Here is a 17,500-nt window from a genome sequence, read left to right on the forward strand (position 1 = left end):
GTGTCCAAACCACACAGACTTCACAAAGGACGGACACACACACACTCACACACTCACACATACAGACACACACACTCACACACACACACAGATACTCACACACTCACACAGAGAGAACTCTCAATAGACTCTGACTGTAACAAATGTACAAAAAAGGACAGAAAGAGAACTGATAAAGAACTGATACAGAAAGGATGTAAAAGTAAGATATGGCCTTTTTTCATGGACGCTTCTGCGCAGCCGTATGGAACTATGGGACTCCTTTTTAATGTCCATAGGCCATAGGCCATATGCTCTCCACCTGCAGCTGGAGATGGTGTGTGGTGGAGCCCAGCAGAAGATCTCTCCTCTCCTCTCCTCTCCATTCTGGAGCGCCCCCCTCCCCCTCTCCCGAAGTCTCATGTTCTCTCCCTGGGACCCCTAAGCGCCGACATGGACACTCTGGACAGGAGGCACTCACGTGGCCCACTGCAGTGACAGTCGACAAATAAACTATTTATACACACAAGCATTTGACTCTCCCTTTCTCGCTCTCTTTCTCTCCTTCTCTCCCTCTCTCTCTCTCTGTCCCTCTCTCTCTCTCTCTCTGTCCCTCTCTCTCTATATCTCTCTCTGTTTCTTTCCACTGTGGAAGCAGAGACATTGTAAAGTTCTGTGATTCTCTCTCACCTCTGTTCTGAAAAGATCTGTATGTTTATATTTTTTAGCTGTTGTTGCCATCCATGTTTTTTTTTTCCTTCTTTCATTGATTATGATGATGTTGCATATTACTCCACAGTATATCAGAAACGATCTCAGAACTAGTAGCTCAACTGGCAGGAACATATGTGATGCAGAGGGGACAGGCTGACAGTAAAGGAAGATGCTTTATTTTTGTTAAGAAAATATATTACGCTTACTTATATTCAAGCAGGAAGTACGTTTTCCTTTTGTTTTGCTTTTTGTCCCCCTTCACTGTGCTGAGATGTGTGTGTGTTCGACTAGAGAAAACAGCCACTGATCTGGCTTGGGGAAATGGAACGAGGGTGAAGGGACAGGAGGAATGTGTGCACATGCATAAACACACACACACACACACACACACACACACACACACACACACACACACACACACATACAGTACACAGTTAGCACAGTAAGTCTAATATCAAATACCTGTTGATAATTTAATCTAGCAGGATCTAGCCTTACAGTGAACACTACGTTATAAGTTAGATGGGTTGCTTAAGGTGGTGAACAGCATTCAACCCCAGTGACAAGTCTCAAAAGAACCCTCTTCCCTCTGCTCTCTCTCTCTCATACACACACATACACACACACACCACACATACACACACACACACACACACACACACACATGAATTCACATGCCCAAAAACACACACACACACACACACACATCCACATAGGGCTAGCTTGTGTGTGTGTGTGTGTGACCTGAGAGCCATGCGATATTTCCTAGGGCATGATTTGTCATGGAGCAAATCCACAACATACTCACACGCCACACACATGACTTACAAACCATATGAACTGCATGAGTCTGCACATATCCATTGAAACAAACAATGCAGGCCAGTGTAGCTGCCGTGTGGAGTTGGTACTGGCCTAAGGTATGCTGTGATGTGACTGTAACTGGTGCTATATTTATACAGGTAGTCAAATACTCCGTGTAGCTTCACCACTCTGACTGCTCCCATTCAGATGTAGCTAGAGGGACCAGGGACCATTGCTTTAGGAAGACAGTAATATTATCACTAAGCTTTTTTTTTCATTTGCTGATTTCTTTGTTTGTTTTTTTTTCTCTCTTTTGTTTTTATTTTATGTTTTGCCCTCCGTTGGTTAACATCGATTATAATTTATATATTTATGGTTTCAATAATAAATATATTTCAGCTTATTAAACTTCACACCTAGTGACGTGTGGCCGAGTTCTTCCTGGCGTCCTCCTGACCTCTACAGCGCTCAGTCTCCCCTGGCTGTGACAGTCCGCAGAGGTGGAGACCCCAGTCTCAGAAAGCACTGCCATGTATTACGTAAGCAAGTGCACTTCTGATGTGTGATTGACTGTGGTTTTACCCATTAGCTTATTTGCCTGGCTGAAAAGTAGTGCCAGTTATGAACAGCTGGTTTAATGAATGATCGGAACAAATATGTGGTAGGACTTTTACGTTCTGAAGCCAGCCAACACTAACTCACTTCACACGGATTACATTACATGCCAAGTCACTTGACATAACATCCCCAGTATATGCTGTTCTCAGCCACATGCACAGTCCTCTGGTCCACCATTAGGAATTCTGAAGGCATCTTCAGTGAGGGACTTTATGGGGAAAGAGAAGATGCTCGAGGGATTAGTGCTGCCCTGGAGCCTGCAGGGAGAATCTCCCCTCCCCCAGAGGAACAGTGAGAGCAGCACACACACACACACACACACACACACACACACACACACAGACATGCACACAATCCGGACCACCAACAACACTACCAGACTAGAAAGCATCTCTGGTAGGGATCAAGCTGAGTCCTCTCCTGATGGGAAAGAGGAAGACGCTTGTTGGTGTGGGGCTAAAACTAGTGCTTCTGAACCAGCATGGAACAGAGGCTGGGTGGGGGGTGGAGGCGGAAGTGCAGATCCCCTCTCTGATCTCCCCTTCCCGTCTGTCTCCCAGAGGAGAGGAGTGAGAGGCAGTCCTGGGTGTCAGGGGCACGAGGCGATTGCTGAACCCAGGATATCTGAGCTGGATGCTGGCCTGCAGACAGAGAGAGAGAGAGGGAGAGAAAGAGATCAACCTATCATCAGGATGTGATATCATGCTTACTGTGTGTGCGTCCGTGTGTGTGTGTGTGTTTGTGTGTGTCTGTGTCTTTGTCTATGTGAGAGTGCATTGTTTAATGTGAGTATGCAGCTTTGACAATAATGGTTTATAATGTCATGCCAATAAAGCTTTCTTGAATTGACTTGAGAGAGCTGGCAATCCGTGAATTAGTGAAACACAGTCAGCACACAGTGAAGTGAAGCACACACTAATCCTGGTGCAGTGAGCTGCCTGCTACACCAGCGGCTCTCGGGGAGCAGTGAGGGGTTAGGTGCCTTGCTCAAGGGCACTTTAGCCGTTCCTACTGCTCGGGGTTCAAACCGGCAACCCTCCGGTTACAAGTCTGAAACGCTAACCAGTAGGCCATGGCTGCCCCACTGGCCTTTCAATGCATCTCTAGAGGTAAAGATGACCTCCAGCTGTTGATTAACCACCAAAAAACAAATCCCTTCACAGCCTTGAAGGAGCTTTTACACATCTCTACACTCTCATCCCAGGTGTGGGGAGTTATTACCTGGCAGCCCCAGACACTGTATACAGCTCTGCCTAGTTATAGCATGGAGCTTCATACTGTCTGAATACTCCAATTTCAGCAGCACCATACAATGTTAAGCTCTAATTTTGGAGTAATTCAGCCAAGGTTGCTGAGAAGTTCATGCATCAGAATGGCAATGCATTGGTTTTCTATGGTGCGTTGTACAATCTTATATGAACTCACTTTGACAATGTTCTCAAACAGCTAACAATGTTGTGCTATTGTCAGATAGCTACAGTGCCTATAAAAAGTATTCACCCCCCTTGGATATTTCCCCTTTTATTGCTTTAATAAATATAATCTTTGTCAATTTAATTTGGCCTTTTTACAATCATTAGCAAATTTCTACAAAGTAATGTTAATTAATAAAAATAAATACATATTGAGATTGAGAGTGGGTCTGGAAAGGTTTCATTGACTGACAACTTCCAGGGGCGTAACTACAGTGAAATTAAACTTAAATTGGTGCATTAAACTCTTACCAAACCTTTCAGAAGTATAGCAATCAAAACTTTCTTAAAAAACGAAGGTTTTCAATGCAGTTGTTTACTCAATTCCATGCCAGATTAGCGATTGTGATTGGTGCCTGGATTTTTGGAGCATTGGAAATGGGCTTCCCTGCCAGACTAATCTGGGTTTGTCTGTGTTTTCACGGGCTAACATGCAACAGCAATTAACACCTATAATTAGCAATGAAAAATAGACTATAATATGATCTTGATGAATAGGCCTATTAAATGATGAATGTAAGGGGCTGGTGAGCAGCACACATACCAAGACACAGAGTCCCTCACACGCACCCCCTTGTCAGCAACTCTTTTCACCTCCTGTTTCAACAAAAGTGTCCTCTTTTGACATGCAAGGCAGCAGTCACACTATGTGCGGATATACATACCGCTCTAACTGGTACAATCTTATCTCATCTGATCTTATCTAATCTCGTGTTGTAATGTCCTTGCATGCTTACCCTCAAATGTGTCGGATTATTAAGCAAAGAAAGTGTTTCATCTACACAGTTGAGCCTTACATTTTGCCTTCGAAACAAACAGCCAAAAAATCAAGTGTTACAGTAGGCCTATCTGTCACTTGGTTCTGGCATTGCTCAACACCTCAGACAAACTCAGTTTACAGAGTGGAAATCTTAACAAAGCATATCATGAACCAAAGCAAGAACACAACAGAGCATTAAGAATTCTGTGACTTGGAGGATTGGCAAAGGATGTGGATGGTGGAGTCATTGTGCTATTTTGCCCAGAAAAAAAATATATGAGTTGATAAAGAATCAGTTTGCAGTCAGAGATACAAAGCAAAGATAGGCATGTACTTAGCCTGTACAAGTTCAGTGGCCAAGGAACTCCGATAAAAATAAAATGGTTGTTGTAAGTGGTGTTAGTCTGGTGAGGTCAAGACACATACACAAGGTCCTGTACTTTCCAGATTTTCAGAGAAATAGTCATCATCAATTGTCATCATGCGAGAAACTTCTTCCTAATTCCAAACTTCTCTTTTCTATGTAGTGAGCTTTCTTTCCTCTTACGTGTGAAAGATTGGACCTTTGACAAGAAAAACAAACAACCTAACAAAAGAAATAACCAAAACCAAGGACAGAACTGGTAAGAGTACTGTCCAGAACTGATGGAGCATGGAGGACAAATTAAGTGTGTGTGTGTGGTGGTGTGCTGGTGACGAGACCTGAGATGTGGCAGTAAATTGGGCTCATAACTGAGACAAGCTGTGGGAGAGTATTCAGCAGTGAAGAGTGCCATGTGAAGGGAGAGGAAAGAGAGAAGGAATTAGAGAGAAAGAAAGAGAGAGGGAGGGAGGGAGAGAAAGAGAGGGGGAAGACAAGGTGCGAAGAGGAGTGGTGATTGGTGTTCCTTTTTGTTGAAACAGACAAAGGGAATGGGTTAAAGCTCTCAGGGGTCTCAGTATGTGTATGTGTGTGTGTGTGTGTGTGTGTGTGTGTGTGTGTGTGTGTGTGTGTGTGTGTGTGCGTGCGCACTGGCATTTGCCAATGGATTCCAGGCCCCCTTGAGGAACACAAGCTGTCAACTGGCGGGCTGACAATGCCCAGGTCAGGGGTCAGGGTTCAGGGGTCACCAGGAGAGGGAGACGGAGTGGAAGTGGCTGAATGCTTTGTAAATGATTTGCTGTCCGGTCCCCCACCGTGTACCCGTCCAGCGGCACCCACCAGGCTTGTCCACCCAGCTTCTCCGCTGCTCCATGACAACACTCGACCACCACCACCAGCAGCCACAAAGCAGCCGTGTTTGCCCACAGCGCATACGGGTGGCGGCGTTGCAAAATGGGTGGGTGCGTAGGGGAAGCATGGAGATTTCACTGCCATTGTGCTCTCTGTAATGGCATTTGGCTGCAAATCCCCCCTGATCGAATTTCCACTCGCCACCGTATGGGGTGTGGGGAGTGTGTGTGTGTGTGTGTGTGTGTGTATGTGTTTGTGTGTGTGAGTGCAGGGGGCTCATGTGAGCTTGATGGACAGATGCTTCTAAGGCCCTGCGATCCTGCCCCGGCTTGTTGGCCTTGACAACTTCCTTCCCCAAATGATGGAGCCCGTAACCCCGGCCCATTAGGTGGAGCGGCTAGGCTGCCCAGGGAGAGAGTTCTCCTTGAAGAAACACAGGGGCGCTCAGCCGACCAACGCTCTGAAGATGCCCGGACACAGCCAGACTGCTATGAATGCCAGCCTTTGTGTGGAAACACACAGACACACACACACACACACACACACACCGTCCCTTTCTACCACCCCCTCCTCCCAAAAACATGGCCTGGTGCTTTCTCTCTTTCACTCTCTCTTTCTCTGAGTCTTGTTCTCCTTTGGATTTTGTGCCCCATCACTCTCTGTCTTTTCTTTTCTTTTTTTGCAGTCTACATTTTTCAGCATTTTTCTTTTGAAATCTTTCCATCTTGTTTCCTCTCTCTAACACCTATTCATCTTCTACTCTCATTCTCTTTCTCTCTTGCTCTTTTTCTGTGCTGCTCTCATCCTCCTCTCTCTCTCTCTCTCTCTCTGCATCAGTCTCTCAGGCCCTGCAGAAATGACCCTGCTAATCATGTATTTAAGGTATTTGGCTCCTTGTGAAAACAAATTGGGCCCTGCATGGAAGTGCGTGTGCGTGTGTGTGTGTGTGTGTGTGCGTGTGTTTTTTTCACTTTCATACAGGTGTGGCGTGTACCTGAAGCTCACATTGACATACCTGGCTAGTACAGTAGATTCACATGCATGTGTGCTGGGCCATACAGTCGTGTTTAGAGGTACCTCTGTTTACAATCATGATTGCAGTAGAGAGAAGGACTGGAGGATATCTGGCTTCCGAGTCAACACATTCGATCAGGAGCAGGGGTAATTTTATTGGCTGTTCAGCCGAAATATCAACAACCTTCAGACAGAATCGCAGACTGTGCCTTTAAAGCAATTATGAATTAAAATTAATTGTCATGCCACATTGACTCACAATATGGAGAATGGTATTGCACAATGTAACATTGTTATCGAAGGTAGGAGCATGAGCCCTTTCGTCTGCTCAGCCAGACTGGGCACCCTCTAAGCATTCAATGGGTATCCGGTATGTTGAAAATAGCCAAAAAGGGGCATTCCTACATTGTGTTGCTTCACCTCAGAAGCACCCCATCAGGTTCTCTTAGGGGAAATGAGTTTCTCACTTCTCAGACTGGTGCCACGGTCCCAGGTGTTCCTCAGCTCTACGATTGCCTGTGGTGGTGAATGGAACTTTAAGGGGGATATTTTCCCTAACTTTTTTCTTAGCTGTTTTAAGAGAACTTTTCCCAAGTTCTTCTTCCCCTGAAGCCGGGTTTATATGTTCCCGATGCTGTCAGTTGGCCTGTAACCCAAGACCAGAAAGAGAAAGAGAGAGAGAGAGAGAGACCAAAGGGAGAAGTAAAGAGCATTCCATACCTTCTGTAAGCTTCTGGAATGAATCAGCTTCTGAGGACAGGTGGCCCATTCCATCTATTATTTTATTTATACAATCATATCATTTCCAACAGAGCCAAAACCGCAAATTTGAACGGCAAGCTGCCAAGTGCCGGTTTGTAATGTCAGTCACTACCACATCATTCGACATGTCAGGCCAATATGAGGAGAGTCTGTGATATACACAGCAAAGTAACAGCCTGAAATGCTAAAACAGAGATGATTTCTGTAAAATAATTGCAGCAGGCCATCATCTACCATTTAGTATTTTGTCAACAGGGATTTTTGCTTGGGTAAATCAATCATAATATTTACACAAAATGAATATATGCTGACAGTTGGTCTGATGATTAAGCTGATACATGGTGCAGACCAGGGCCGCGTTTGGGCATTGGTCAAAAGGGCTGCTGCCCCGGGCCCCGGTCACTAGGGTGCCATGGCGCGGGGTATTTAAAAAAGAAAACAAATGTCTTTTCGTCACCTGTCTTTGCCCGTATCAATGCATGCTATCACAGACAACAATGGCTTCGCATGAGACAATTAGGAAATATGAAAGCGGAGCACAAAAAAAGAGAGAGCGTCAGCCAGACGTTCTCAGTAAGGCGCGCCAAAACCACGGCCGTATGCACTGTGCGTATCATCAGGCTACTCAACAACGAGAGAGAATTTCCCCTGTGTGTGTGTATTGACACCAAATTGGCCTAGGCTACCATAACTTCTCAACTCTGCACGGTATTCCATTAACTGCATGACAGTAGGCTATTTACAATTTTCTGTAGTAAGTAAAGTTTGTAACACGTTATCAAAATCAACTTAATGCAGAACTATGAACGCGCACACCTTTTGTTTGAGCAGGAGAGATACACACGCATGCTACAGAAGTTGTTTTATATTAGCCTACTATCTATGCTGATTATCAGCACACAATGTTATAAGCTAATTCATTAACTCGAGACTCATCATGGATATATATATTTTTTAAACAACGAAAACAGAAAGGATGGAGACAGCAAAGCGAGAGGAGTTATTTCAAATGGGCAAGCCTCAAGCACAAGGTAGGCAAGATTATTGTGCTTGTCAAAACGTTAGGCTAGCATTACCGCTGTTTAAAGCCATATACGTGAACGTAGCCTTCACTAGAACAAAACTAAAGGTAACTTTAGCCTTCATAGGGCTATACAAAGTTATCCAAATAAATAGGTCGTTGTTAGGCGTTGTTGTTGTAAAGATATTGCATGTGGATGTTATTAGCCTACTATGTAGGCTACTTTTTAACTGACCAATGCAGGAACCTAACCGGGACAAATATTATCAAAGCGTTGAAAGTTAGGTGTGTGTGTGCGTACCATCGCATTCATTCCTTGCAGGCGCCCTGTCCACTTTTTTCAAAACGAGCATCAAAATAGTGATAAGTCCACGTCTAGGCATGCTACCCCTGTCCCTGACAACGTTACCGTTATCGGCTCCGACACCCCCCTTGTTTGTATTTGATGTGGTTGGGCTGTGTGTGTGCGCGCTAGACTACATGTTTCAATGTATTTGACGTTGTGGCTGGCTAGGGCTGTGTGTTAACAATGTATTACAGACGGCGTGTTACAATGCATCATGATGTGCTGTGTGCGTGCGCGCCAAACTCTAGGCTACAATGTTTCATGAGTTCAGAGTTCGGGAGTTGCACATTTTAGGCTGACATGGGTACCACTGGCAGTTTTTTTCAAGCCTTAGTTGAAGTAATTGATGGTAATAATATAATATTTCATGGTTGATTTTTTGTGTGCATTGCCCCAGGTTTTTTGTATGTTGGTACAATTGTATGTTGGTTATACAGTTCCACAATATAAATGCATATATATATTGATAATAATAATAATAATAGTAATATATATTGGGTAAAAAATGGAGTGGGGGGGGGCCTCGGGGAGGCCTCTGCCCCAGATGACCTTAACCTGGCCCTGGTGCAGACAGGCTTCTTTTTGTCTGCAAAACTGAAAAAAATTTGATTTCAGTATCTCACACGCCCCATGTTTGATTTGAGGTGTTGGCTAACAGGAGAAGTCCGGAGCTCAGGCGAGCTTGAGTGTAATAGATCACCTGTGGTTGAAGCCCAATGGACAGTGATGGAATGTGTGTGTGTGTGTGTGTGTGAGAGAGAGAGAGCTCCTGCTGTGTGTGCTGGTCGTCTGGATGACCTCCTCCAGCAGGTCTCTGCTCCCGACAGACGGATGAGACTGCATGTGGAGCAGCTCCAAGGAGAGGCACACAGTGGAGTCTTACTAACACACACACACGTACACACACACACTCACTCACACACACACACACACACACACACACATACACACACTCTCTGTTTCTCTATCTCCCTCTCTCACACACACCTTTACACACACACACACACACACAGACACACACACACACACACTCTCTCTCTCCCTCTCTCTCTCACACACACTCACAGTCACACTCACTCACTCACTCACACATCCTGAATTGGTGGTAAATGATTATCGCCGTTTAATGATTTATTGTCAATGATTGCTTAGCCTGCTTAGCAGCAGCGATTCTCTCCTGTTGGACAATGAGGACGGGGGGGGGGTTGTTTTCACGCTCCTGTTCCCAGTCCATGGCCAGTCCCCCACTGGCTCCATAAGCTCACAATGCCTTTCATACATCACAGACGTCTGGATCCCTGCCTCTCAGGGAAGTAGTCCGCCATTGTTATGCCACCAATGGATGCGGCTAGGAGGATTTACATGGAAATTATATTCAAGAGATGAATGGTGGGGTGAATGAAGCACAACACACACACACACACACACACATTCACACACACACACACACACACACAAAACAGGAACACACAACAATTTTCTGTAATATCTTACAAATGTGATGTGTAAAAATGAAAAAAGAAAAAAGGCAGGTATTTCAAATACAACCATGAATATCACGATGAGGAAGCTACAGTAACTTACAGCAAGTGGTTAAACTTATTTAGGAGAACAATTACCTTATGAATGAAACAATAAACCAAACACCCAGATCCTTTAAAAAATAATGACAGAGTGTTGTAAAATCAATGTGTGCCATGAAACAAATTCCACACATGGGTAACATACTTTAAACATTTCAGATACAATATATTATGATACAGCATACTATACTTTAATGGTCCTAGAGAAGTGTGATGGGTTCAGAATGCTGTGTTCAGCAGCCACGGGTGAGAGAAGTGTGATGAGTTCAGATGCTGTGTTCAATAACCAAGAATTCACCCCCTCCATAGACTCTGGGTGCACAGCCCTCTGTCCTCTGCTGTGAGGTTGGATATGGTCAGAGAGCAATTAGTGCTTATATTGGATACAGTCACTCTGCCTATATGACAAGTTCAAGTATCACAAGTTCAGTCCTGCACATTCTCTCCGCAAAAATAAATCACGCTTGTCAATTTGTCTCCATCTCCTACTCGATCCCCTACTCTTGCATGTGCACTCGTGTGTGTGCGTTTGCTTTTGTGTATATGTGTGTGTGTGTGTCTGCTTGCCTGCATGTGTGTGTTTGTTTTATGTGTCTGTGCTTGTGTGTGTGTGTGTGTGTGTGTGTGTGTGTGTGTGTGTGTGTGTGTGTGTTCGGCAGCAATCTGCCTTAGATCGCTCCAATGAGGAGTTGGTGTCCAGAACCAGTCTTCTCGTCATCCTTAGACCGGTAAAGCTGTAGGTTACAGCCGTTCCCCAGAGTAGAGTCCAGCCCACACAGTGCAGCACTGCCACCATGCATTACTCTGTGAAGAGACAACCGTTCATCACCCTCTTCACAGACAATGAGATGAAATCTTTCGTGTTCTGTGATGTTTCCTCCACTCCAGCCTTCAACACTGTAGTCTCCACTCTGGGACATATTGAGGTTGTTCTTTGGAAAATACGTCATTGTACGACATTCAACACCCTATCCCTCTGGCTCTGAGCAGTTGACCAGCATTAGAACTCCATCTGCTGAAACCCTGCACAGCATGGAGTAATCTACCCAGAAGGAGTAGGAAAAAAATAGCATGTCCTCCATCAAGCTTGAGGTGAGGATCTGGGTTGAGGTGGGCACCAGTGATGGAAACCACAGTCTCCATTCTGAAATCTGTGTTTGTGTTGAAGTTTCAAGGTGCGTTGAGCTCAGATGCTGTGTTCAGCAGACAAAAGAGAGAGAGAGAAACATGTTAAGCTCAGACGCTGTCTTCAGACGCAGGAAGTTTACAACCAGACAAATCGTGGCTCAGGCGAGCTTTGAACCCTCAACCTTCTGATTGCCACTCACTTGACTTACTTAAGTGAGCTACTGTGCAAAGTAAGAGTAAGTGTGAAGATGTGCCTCAAGAAAATGCCATGGAGTTTCAGGCAAACACAATATAGACCCTTTCAACTGCATAAACAGACATGTGTGTTCCTGAGGCATTTCCGGTGGCTCAGAAAACAACATTGAGCTTGTAGTAACAAAACAATTTAAAAATGAGTTTTAAAGTCAATGCTTTGTAGAGCATTATGCTAAAGTGTGATTTATTTTCATTTAAAAGTACCTGCATTGGTTTAGAACGTTTCAATCGGAAGCCCTCTAGGAACAGATTGAAAATGTCTATACAGGTGCTAATTATTGGAAGCAAGACAGGTGAGAAGAGGGAGACAGTGGTAACAGAGTTCAGGTGTCTTTGGAAAAAAGATAAAGCTAAGAAACTCTTGAATGAATGTCCAGGCTCCAGGGAGGTTTGATTTGGGGATTGTGTACCTTTCCAACTTTGAATGTATAGTCCATTTTTATCCAAGGTTCTTTGTGGCAGTGAAACAATAGGGCCTGACAGGATTAACGCACCTTCTTGAATGTTGTAGACATTGAAAATCCTGTGTGTGATGGTTTGATTGAGCATTGTCTGATGTTTTAAGATGCCGTAAGACAGTATGTTCTAGACCAGTGTTTTTCAACCACTGTGCCGGGGCACACTAGTGTGCCGTGAGAGATCATCAGGTGTGCCGCAGAAAATTACCCAAATGCCACTCACTTGTCCAGAAAAGCAACTGTTGCATCAAAGAATTTATAACCACATGCTCTCATTGATTGTATGATTGCAATATTTGTGGTATGCAGGCATTGTACAACGGGGGCCCCATATCCAGTATTCACAGAATCATCACATATCCAGTTCATAACAACAACCTATATGGCACCATTGTGCTTCTTAGACCTCCCTTTTTACCCCCTGCAACTTGTGGCACAAGCATTTCACTGTATTGCAAAGTATATGTGACAATTAAACTTTGAACTTGAACTTGAATTGAATTAGATATAGTCACCTACAAATGAAACTGAGGGCGCTTGTTTTATTGAGCAAATCTTGCATAGAAGCCATAATAAGGCCATATCTGTGTATTATTTGAAATTTTAGGCTATGGTATGTTTATTTTTTCTTCACACAGGATGTTAGTGTGCCGTGGGACATTTTAAGTGTCAAAAGTGTGCCGTGGCACAAAAAAGGTTGAAAAACACTGTTCTAGACAATGATTTATGCCACGTTTATGTGTGCTATATGTGTGTGATTTGTGAGGATTTGGACCACTTAATAATGAGATATTACCTGCAAAGGGGAATTTGGAATTAAACTTGAAATTGGGAATCTAACACAGGTGGTTGCTGCATGTTGATCTGAATCAGCTGATGTCCTCATTATGTGTTGGCTTAGTACTGGAGATTCTTATATAACAGTGCAGGTGAGTCTCACTATGGCTCAGGTAGGAATCGAACCCGGAACTCTTGGGCAGCAGGTGGATGGACCATGGACCAAATCACAGTTTTGACACAGACATGTGTGTGAGAGTTTACACAATTGAATGAGTACACCAGGAGGTGTCATTGCAAGATATTTTTGTGTCGAGAGAATATGCGCTCATTTTACTAAATCGTGCGCACGTTTTACAATTTAGTAAAACGTGTGCACAGTTTACTAATTCGTGTGCACGTTTTACTAAATCGTGAGCACGATTAACTAAATGGAGAGCACAATTTAGTAAAACGTGAGCACAATTTAGTAAAATGTGCACACAATTTAGTAAAATGAGCGCACGTTTTCTGGATATATACCAAAAAATATCTTGCAATGACCCCTCTAGGGTTCTGTAGAATGTCAACATTTTAGAGTTGAGCCAAAAACCTAAATTTATTATTTTTGCACCACCTATGGCAGCCATCACCAAATGGCGGACCGCGGTCCGAGTCCGGACCGTGACGTGATCCTATCCGGACCCAGACCATAATATCCTAATTTAGATTTTCACGTAAGATTTCAAAGCTGCGCTAAATGTTTCGTTGGTTAGGATAACTAAGTTAACGATAAGTAAGTTATTTTCAAATCATCGATTGCTCAAAGAGGAGAAAGCTAGACAGCGAGAACAGAGCTTTATAACGATACGGGGGCAATACCACGCAAAACTGTCACATCTTTGGCGTTACGGACGTGACAGTTTTGCGTGGTATTGCCCCCGCGGAATTGCCCTGGACCTCTTTTTTAAGCGCCAATTTGAAGCACCTCTACTAGACAAAGCGTATATTTTCAGCAAGCATAGGGTAGGCCTAGGCTAGGCCCATTCAACAGTGAACCGAAACCACAGAATATTTTACGATTTAAGAAGGCAATATGATTGATCCACCACAATCTAGTTAAGCCTACATGCATTCACTGCCCAACAACGTGATATTCCTGGGTTTCCAGGATTTCGGGTCAACATAAAAAAAACTAAAAAAAATAAATTAAACTTGCTGATTAATGGGTTCAAGGAACCAGCTGTGGAATATCCATCCTTGTCTCAGCTCAAATTTTATTTTAAGTTCACGTTAAGATCTTAAAAATAGCCAAGGCTACTCAGTTCTTCTCCCCAATTAGGCTACTCTTATCTTGCCTTATTTCTCCTCATTTCAAATGTTCCTTTTAGGCTACTTATTTTATTTCACATTAAACATTAGGCCTAGGCCTACAATCTTCTATTTCTTGAATTTCCTCTTGGGGATCAATAAAGTATCTATCTATCTATCTATCTATCTATCTATCTATCTATCTACCTACCTACAACTAGGCTCCATCCATCCATCCTAATATTATACATACATACATATACATAGCCTAAACACGAACGTTAAACATTATGATGCTCCGGACCTTTGCTTGAGGACATTTTCCGTAACTGGACCTCGGTGAAGATTAATTGAATACCCCTGACCTATGGGTTCAGTACCTAAGTTTTGGGGGTCTGAGTAATGAGGGGTCTCTGAGACCATATTGTGAAGTTTCACATTCCTGGGCCATACGGTTTTTGCTGCACAACCACTTCTAGGAGAGAAAAATAATAATAATGGGAACAAAAACAATAGGGTTCCCGCAGCTGCACTGCTTGGACCCCTAATAATAAATCAGAACAAACTAGTGCTGTCAAACGATTAAAATTTTTAATCACGATTAATCGCTGAATTCCTATAGTTAATCACGATTAATCACATATTTTATTGCATGATTAAAATTCTATTATTTTGCATTTCTGAACTTTCCAGGAGTCCATGTTAACAATATAAAGCAATTATTATTGTGTGTATCTTGATTAGGATTCAAATGAAAGCAAAGCAAGTTACTTCATTAACTTAACTTTAAGACGTAGGTCTATTTGATTTTTTCAAATCAAATTTCAAAAGATGTGCAGCAGACCTGAGGCAACACAATATATTCTTCAGAAATATAGCTAATAAAGGGCATAACTAACATAAAATACTATATTCATTATCTTTGAGTTCAGTTGAAAATAAGGAACTTTTCGACATGAGTGCACTGCCATTTTATAGGCCTACAGTCTATGGTGCACTGTCACTTGCCACACACATCAGCGCCGAAGTTTTTAACACGCAAACACTGGATGAACAATGGATTTTATGGAGCGGCGTCGACCAAATATAACTGAATCGTGATTTACACGGCGGCAAAGTGCGATGCTGGTGTGCAGAGTTGTATTGAAAAGAATGGAATCTAATGTACAGTAAATGAATGTCGAAAGCAGAGTGCATCGCACTCATGTCGGCATCGGTGTCCACAGCAATTTAAAACACCATTCAGCTGACCAGGAGTTCAGAACTGCATTGGTGTTTATTGTACGAATTTACTCTTTGGCCAGCTCGTAAGCCCAAACAAGGGTGTGCAACATGCCTTTACGTAGCCTACTAAAGGCGCATCATCATAAGGCTACATTTAATCTGCATCACGCCCCATTTTAGCGGAAAACAAGTTAACGTACTGGGAAAGACAGATAGCCTAATCACACCTTGACGTTACATCTAGTTGTTCATTTACAGGCCATTCAATAATTTTACTAACACAGCAGTTATAAAGAATTATGTGTATGTAACTTACTCATGTCGAAACGATGTAGGCTACATTACAACCCATTCAGCACGTACTAGCTACACTTACCATATCCCATGTAAAACGGTTAGCTTGCTAGCTAGCTAACTGTGGAACTTCAGTATAACAGGCATAGCCAATTATCTCACCTAGTTGTAGGAAAAAGGCTACGTTCATATTACAAGTGATAGAATGAATGTGTGACTTATGTTTAGTTAATGTTATGGCATGTAAAGTTAAGCTTGCCGAACTTAGTTATAATCAGCCATGGGCATTTTGACTGTACATTCGTGACACTCCTGTTAGGCTAAACTGGAAAGAGCAAAAAATAGGAACATAATGGTCACATCAATCCGATAAACACACAGATAACTCTTACACCATTATTTTGTGCCTTTTATTCACGTTTGTTTCAAGATTTAGTAAGTATAACTCCTTTTCGCTCCCCATTTCTATGCAGCATAGGTTTCCATTATCCAAACAGTTCCTTTTCCCCTAAAAGGGGGCGCGTACATGCAGCACAGTCTAGCTAGATCCAGTGTGGTGTTGTAGTTGTTCTAACGTTACTAGTTGTTACAACAGCTTGTGAAGTTTGTTACACCAAAAAGAATGTTAATCTCGCGATAAAAAAATTGACGCCGTTAAAATAGGTTTGCGTTAACGCCGTTAATAACACGTTTAACTGACAGCACTAGAACAAACTAGGGCTGTAACGATTTACGATTCGTAACCGAAATCGCGACATTCATATCCACGATACTGTGTCGCGGTGTGAAAAGGCAGAATCGCGACACACCCTTTCTAGTGTTTCACGCAGTGCTTTGCAGCTTATGCGGCCGCAAAAGCAACCCACAACTCCCGCTTTACTTATCGGTAGCCTACGTTGTCCAAAAACAAATAAATAAATAAATAATAATTTCATACCTCTCCTTGCTTTCATTGTAGACTATGTGCAACTTTACCAAACAGTATAGAAGTAAACCCCCTCTCCTCGCGCTCCCTCCCTCTCACTCTCCCTCCCTCTCCTGCTCAATGAACACGCGCGACTTAAATAAAACATTCACAATCGTGAAAGCAAGGACGCATAGACGACTAGCTAAATTACTATTAAATCCGCTTAGCATCATTAGCATGCTGCACATATTTGTTCAAAACTCTTGCATTGAAGTTGACTGATCATCTCAATACCAACGTTTCCCAAAAGGGCCTGTCCCAAGGAGAACAAGTATTACCTTGAAACTTAAACACACATGGGTAAACTGAACAGTCCAATCAGTAGACTATGATAGGCTAAGCTATATGCTACTTTGTTTACAATATTTGAGTTGTAATAAAAAATAGTAGGCCTAGGCTATAGGCTAATCTGCATAAAGTGTGCTGTCATAAATATCAGTCATTCAGAAAAATATTTTTATATCAGGATATACAATAATAGATATATTATATTGTAATCCTCTGGTGTTCTAAGGGAGGCTATTAAAATGTTATTTAAGAAAATGTCTAGCCCCCCCCCCCCCCCCCAAAAAAAAAAAAGAAAAAAAAAAAGAAAAATCGAGATTCGTATCGTGGGTCAAAAATCGTGATACAAACCGAATCGTGAGGTTGGTGTATCGTTACAGCCCTAGAACAAACACAATATGGTTTCTGCAGCTTCACCGTTTGGCCCATTCACCTTTGAATTGAGTGTGTGTTCTTTAAAGGACACTCAGCAGTGCTAAGACACTGTCAGCAGATCGTACTTTGTCATTCTGCAGAAATACTGTGTATGTGTGTGT

At 42.9% G+C, this 17,500-nt stretch overlaps 1 protein-coding gene across 2 annotated transcripts in view; it reads left to right on the forward strand.

The window, feature by feature from the left end:
* Window positions 1-2,964, forward strand: part of LOC143122302 (platelet-derived growth factor subunit A-like) — a 24,928-nt gene extending 21,964 nt beyond the window's left edge. For both annotated transcript variants that reach the window (XR_012986627.1, XM_076283131.1), the window contains one exon: window positions 1-2,964. This exon is cut by the window's left edge and continues 402 nt beyond it. The gene's annotated coding sequence lies outside the window, so the exon portion shown is untranslated.
* The last annotated feature ends 14,536 nt before the right edge of the window (window positions 2,965-17,500 follow it).

Source organism: Alosa pseudoharengus, unplaced genomic scaffold (genome assembly GCF_046254945.1).
Source record: "Alosa pseudoharengus isolate Yale_2024_CS ecotype anadromous, Long Island Sound unplaced genomic scaffold, YU_APseudo_1.1 YU_APseudo_1.1_scf_136, whole genome shotgun sequence".
NCBI classification, from domain to species: Eukaryota; Metazoa; Chordata; class Actinopteri; order Clupeiformes; family Clupeidae; genus Alosa; species Alosa pseudoharengus.